The sequence below is a fragment of the Triticum aestivum genome, chromosome 6B (assembly GCF_018294505.1).
Source record: "Triticum aestivum cultivar Chinese Spring chromosome 6B, IWGSC CS RefSeq v2.1, whole genome shotgun sequence".
Taxonomy (NCBI): Eukaryota; Viridiplantae; Streptophyta; class Magnoliopsida; order Poales; family Poaceae; genus Triticum; species Triticum aestivum.
The window spans coordinates 442,514,270-442,520,808 of record NC_057810.1 but is presented as its reverse complement, the minus strand read 5'-3'; the positions used below and the strand labels follow the sequence as shown (position 1 = coordinate 442,520,808).

At 46.6% G+C, this 6,539-nt stretch overlaps 1 pseudogene; it reads left to right on the top strand.

Annotated features, from left to right (window-relative positions):
• The first annotated feature begins 1,073 nt into the window (after positions 1-1,073).
• On the top strand, positions 1,074-1,872 carry LOC123139253 (uncharacterized; annotated as a pseudogene).
• Positions 1,873-6,539: the final 4,667 nt, after the last annotated feature.

Below are 6,539 nucleotides of genomic sequence, written 5' to 3'. Positions count from 1 at the left end.
TCACCCTACCCAGCCAACCCCACCCCGACACACAGAGTAGTACACCGAATACTCCCCATTTTCTATCCCCGCCGCAAAATAGACTTCTCCATGGCACCATAGCCTTCATGCTCCTCCCCTTCTACATTAGCGCAGTCGTCCACCACAGCGCATCTGCCTCATCAACGATGTCGTACGCCGCACTGGAGCCGATCCACCGTCGTCGTCGTACACGAAGCCTCTTCCCCGGCAACGTCTTCCATGGTCTCGGATCTACTTCCCAGAAGCCAACGCCAAGCACAGAAGCACCACCGTCGTGGACAATGAACTGACTCCCATTGCCAACCATGATGCATAGAGGCCGCCACGACTATCATACTCCTCCTCGATTGGTAATGTGTGTATTAGATCTCTTAGCAGTACATGTGCAGTTCCAATTTTGTTCATACCTACCCTTCAAATTTCCCGGTTGCTATTGTTCCCATAAAGGTAATTGGTTATAGCCTCCATTGTCCAACAGAATATCACCTTGTAATTGTGCGTCACTCCTGTATTGCGCTATGTCTGGGTAGGTTCTTCATCTGCAACCAGTAGTGTGGCAAATGATGGAAAAAAATTAGAACTAGCAAGATGCCCATGCGTTGCACGGAACATCAAGATGCATTTGTATGAGTAGTTTATCTTGTGGAAGAAAAGGATGAACGAGGGAAGGCCTTATTTGCAAATGTGGAGAGGGGTGTGGGTATCTTTTTGCAAAATTGCCATAGTTTCCTTCTTATCCATCAGATATAAATCGGAAGGCCTATATTGCGGGATGGCGGACACACCATTTTTTTATAACAGTAACAGATAAATATAAATATAAATATAAAATAAATTTAAGAGTAGATAAGAGAGTAGAGATAGCAGGGACGTCAGGGAAGGATCGCGCGCGCGGGGGAAACAACTGTCGGACGTGCACTAGTTTTGGCGCGCGGCGTCCGACGCGCTTTATAAAATCCAACGCTCTCCCACCGCTCTGTGCCTTGCCACCGCTCGGTGCCTCACGACCGCTCTCTCCCTGCTCTTTCTCGCCTCGCCACCAGCGTGCCACCATGCCGCCACATTGCCGAGAAACTTGGGGATACATCAGCGTCCGTGCGCGCCCCTCCGACGTCTTCTCCGTCGAGATCCAGTTCCACGAGATGCGCCTCTCCCTCGGCACTTTCGACACCGCCCACGAGGCCACCCACGCATACAACATGGCGGCGTGGCACCTCCGGTGGCCTCGTAGAATATTGAACTTCCCCCAACGTGTCGACGTGGGAGCAGGCGCAGGAGGTCGCGCCTCCCCCACGGCTTATCACCGACAAGGATCGTTGCGACAATTGGAGGCGAGAGCACCATCTCGGCATCGCTGAGATGGACGAGGAAGCCATGGCGTTGTGGCGCCAACGCTTCCCGCAGGATATCATCAACGAGCGCGAGTTCTACAGGCAAAGGAGGGCGGAGAGGGATAAGAGGAGGGCGGAGCGAGCCGCCTATCGCGAGGACAAGCGTACGAGGAAGGCGGCCACTCAATTCAACATCAAGCTAGGAGCAGCGTCGCCCTGGGACTCCGACGAGTATCTTGCCGCTTACATTGAGACGTCGGAGGAGGACATCACCGAGTCAGACGACAAGGAGTCGTTGAACTATCTATTTTTATATCTATCTATGTTATATCTATGCTGAGAACTATCTATGTATCTATCTTTGCCAGTATCGACTCGGAGTCGAATGTTTATCGAGTTAGAGTAGAAAGGAGAAAAAAATATAGCGCGTCTGCTGGAGCGGCACGCGCGCAATTTTTTGCAGCGGCCGCTGGAGCCAGCACTCTGCGGCCCACAAAAACTGGCTATTTCGGCGCTATAAACGCTTTTTTAACGCGCCGCACGTTGCGCTTATATTGGAGATGCTCTGACATGGCAGATGAGAGCTTTAATGTTGCCCACAAGATGCGTGAGTATTACTATATTTTTAATCCCATGTTGAGATTTTAAAACCACAAGTGCGAACATGCAGAGGAGCAATAGAGACCAAACACGGGATATTGGGGACATCTTCAAGGAATGTGGCAAGTTAAAGAGGAGCTGCACCAAACCTGTAAAACGAGCTTTGGTAAGTAACACCCTTTCAATAACTTCCATTTAGCCTTGTGTTCTTTGATGTGTATATGTTGTAGTTTCTGTCTCTCTTAGCCTTGTGTTCTTTGATGTGTAATAAGAAGAGTCCTAATCGTCCTAATGCTTTCATTTTTAGCTCGATGTATGAAGTGGGTGTTCTCACCTTGGAGTCTATTTTTATATTTCTCCTTTTGAATTCACTTCTCCGAGTCCTGTTTATCTGGCTTCTACTAAATGGATCTGGGTTGCTGAAAGCACAAGTGCTCCCTGGGTGGTTTTGGTAATTAATGTCAACATATCTCTTGTTGGACTAACACTTTTACCTAGTATGTTTTAGTTAAGTTCAGCAATGAAGTGGCATGGACTAGAGGATGTGGACCCCCTTTGAGATGCTAAGGGCAAAGGATTGGCTCAAGCTCCAAGCACAAGACTCTACATTTTCTATTTTAGTGATCCAAGATCACATTCAGTCTATAGGAAAAGCCAATATCAATGAGGGATGAGGTGTTGCTTAATGGCTTTCTTGCTCAAAGTGCTTAGTGATATGCTCCAAAGCCTTCAACTACCTTCTCACATCCACATATGACCCAAACCAAAAGTCCAACTCGGCCCTACCGATTCTTTCTATCCGGCGCCACCGAGTTCAGATGCCATAGCCACTGCCACAAACCCTAGGCAAATCGGTCTCACCGATAGGGATCTCGGTCTCACCGAGATGGGGTTGTAATCTCTTTGTGTATGTCCATTACCCAAATCGGTCACACCGAGTTTGTGTAATTGGTCCTACCGAGATTACAATGCAAACTCTGTTCCTCTTCGTAACATATCGGTCCAACCGAGATGAGCGAATCGGTCCCACCGAGTTTGCCTGACCAACCCTCTGTGTGGCCATTACCAAAATCGCTCTCACCGAGTTTGTGTAATCGGTCTCACCGAGATTATGTTATGCCCTAATCCTAACCATATCGGTCCCACCAAGTTGCATGTCGGTCTCGCCGAAAATCCTAACGGTCACATGATTTGCTGAATCGGTCCGACCGAGTTTCTCAATTCGGTCCCACCGAGATTGGTAAGTTGTGTGTAACGGTTAGATTTTGTGTGGAGTCTATATATACCCCTCCAGCCACTCTTCATTCATGGAGAGAGCCATCAATACATGCCTACACTTCCAGCCTACATTTTCTGAGAGAGAACCACCTACTCATGTGTTGAGGTCAAGATCTTCCATTCCTACCATATGAATCTTGATCTCTAGCCTTCCCCAAGTTGCTTTCCACTCAAATCTTCTTTCCACCAAATCCAAATCCCATGAGAGAGAGTTGAGTGTTGGGGAGACTATCATTTGAAGCACAAGAGCAAGGAGTTCATCATCAACACACCATTTGTTACTTCTTGGAGAGTGGTGTCTCCTAGCTTGGCTAGGTGTAACTTGGGAGCCTCCGACAAGATTGTGGAGTTGAACCAAGGAGTTTGTAAGGGCAAGGAGATCGCCTACTTCGTGAAGATCTACCCCTAGTGTGGCAAGTCCTTCGTGGGCGACGACCATGGTGGGATAGACAAGGTTGCTTCTTCGTGGACCCTTCGTGGGTGGAGCCCTCCATGGACTCACACAGTCGTTACCCTTCGTGTTGGGGAACGTAGTAATTTCAAAAAAAATTCCTACGCACACGCAAGATCATGGTGATGTATAGCAACGAGAGGGGAGAGTGTTGTCCATGTACCCTCGTAGACTGAAAGCGGATGCGTTAGCACAACGCGGTTGATGTAGTCGTACGTCTTCACGGCCCGACCGATCAAGCACCGAAACTATGGCACCTCCGAGTTCTAGCACACGTTCAGCTCGATGACGTCCCCCGAACTCCGATCCAGCCGAGTGTCGAGAGAGAGTTCCATTAGCACGGCGGTGTGGTGACACTGTTGATGTTCTACCATCGCAGGGCTTCGCCTAAGCACCACTACAATGTTATCGAGGAGGACTATGGTGGAGGGGGGCACCGCACACGGCTAAGAGATCAAGAGATCAATTGTTGTGTCTAGAGGTGCCCCCCTGCCCCCATATATAAAGGATCAAGGGGGAGGGGGCGGCCGGCCAGGGAGGAGGCACGCCATGGGGAGTCCTACTCCCACCGGGAGTAGGACTCCCTCCTTTCCTTGTTGGACTTGGAGAAGGGGGGAAAGAGGAGGGAGAGAGAGGAAGGAAAGGGGGGCGCCGCCCCCCTCTCCTTGTCCTATTTGGACAAGGGGGTGAGGGGCGCGCGGCCCTTCCCTGGCCTCCTCTCCTCTTCTCCACTAAGGCCCACTATGGCCCATTAAGCCCCAGGGGGGTTCCGGTAACCCCTCGGTACTCCGATAAAATCCCGATTTCACCTGGAACACTTCCGATATCCAAATATAGGCTTCCAATATATCAATATTCATGTCTCGACCATTTAGAGACTCCTCGTCATGTCCGTGATCACATCCGGGACTTCGAACAACCTTCGGTACATCAAAACTCATAAACTCATAATATAACTGTCATCGAAACTTTAAGCGTGCGGACCCTACGGGTTCGAGAACTATGTAGACATGACCAAGACATGTTACCGGTCAATAACCAATAGCGGAACCTGGATGCTCATATTGGCTCCTACATATTCTATGAAGATCCTTATCGGTCAAATCGCATAACAACATACGTTGTTCCCTTTGTCATCGTTATGTTACTTGCCCGAGATTCGATCGTCGGTATCTCAATACCTAGTTTAATCTCGTTACTGGCAAGTCTCTTTACTCGTTATGTAATGCATCATTCCGTAACTAACTCATTAGCTACATTGCTTGCAAGGCTTATAGTGATGTGCATTACCGAGAGGGCCCAGAGATACCTCTCCGACAATCGGAGTGACAAAACCTAATCTCGAAATACGCCAACTCAACATGTACCTTTGGATACTCCTGTAGAGCTCCTTTATAATCACCCAGTTATGTTGTGACGTTTGGTAGCACACAAAGTGTTCCTCCGGTAAACGGGAGTTGCATAATCTCATAGTTGTAGGAACATGTATAAGTCATGAAGAAAGCAATAGCAACATACTAAATGATCAAGTGCTAAGCTAACGGAATGAGTCATGTCAATCACATCATTCTCCTAATGATGTGATCCCATTAATCAAAATGACAACTCATGTCTATGGTTAGGAAACATAACCATCTTTGATTAATGAGCTAGTCAAGTAGAAGCATACTAGTGACATTAAGTTTGTCTATGTATTCACACATGTATCATGTTTCCGGTTAATACAATTCTAGCATGAATAATAAACATTTATCATGATATAAGGAAATAAATAATAACTTTATTATTGCCTCTAGGGCATATGTCCTTCACTTCTTGGGTTGAAGTCTCCATCAACGTGGATGTACGATAGCACCACCTATCGGAACCACGACAAAAACATCCGTGTCTCCAATTGCGTTTGCACACTCCAATCCCATCCCTTTACATTCTTGCAAGTTGCATGCTATACTTTCCGCTACTCATATACTCTTTGCATGCTAGCTTGATATCTATTGTGATTGTTAAACTTGTGCCAAGACTCCACTTCAACTTAAAGAAATTAAAAACTGCACCTTTTCTCACTTAGTGTCTAATCACCCCCCTCTAGACACCTCTTCTCGATCCTTTCAATTGGTATCAGAGCTTTGGTCTCTATTGCTTTGGTTTAAACACCATTGGAGGAAGATGGATGAGTCTACTTTGGGAAGTCTTATATGTAGAGTGCCTATACTTGATGGAGAGTATTTTCATGAGTGGAAAAATGAGATGCTTGTAATTTTCAATGAATATCATTTGAACAAGTACATTGCTAGCCCTTGTGCACCTCATGTTGACCCTATGCATCCTACCCTTGATGAGTCGATTGACATGATTCGCAACCTTAGAACTGTTAATCTTATCACTAGAGGCTTGCCTAGAAACTTGATTGGGTGTTTACCTACTCTTAAGTGTTCCTACACCATATGGAAATTTCTTGAGGGACGTTTTCCAAATTATTCCTTGAAAAATCTAGATGAAATTCTCCATAAGTCTATTGCCTTGAGTAAGATGAATTCCAATGATCCTATGTTTGGTGATTGTCTATTTGAGCTTACAAACCTTATCCGTGCCAAAGGAGATGTTGGAATTATTAGTGATATTATTTCCGAAGCAATTAAAATCCATAAAGAGGATCATTGTCAAACTCACTCTAACGAATCACCCTCTCTAGGATTTGATCCACCACATGACGATGTTGAACATGGATACTATGATGAGGATGAGGATAGTGACTTTGATCTTGATGATGCAGTGAGACACTTTGGTCTTATGGCAAATCTTCGGGGATATATGGCAGGAGGAAAGGAAATGGTTCTTGATAGTGGATGTACCGATCA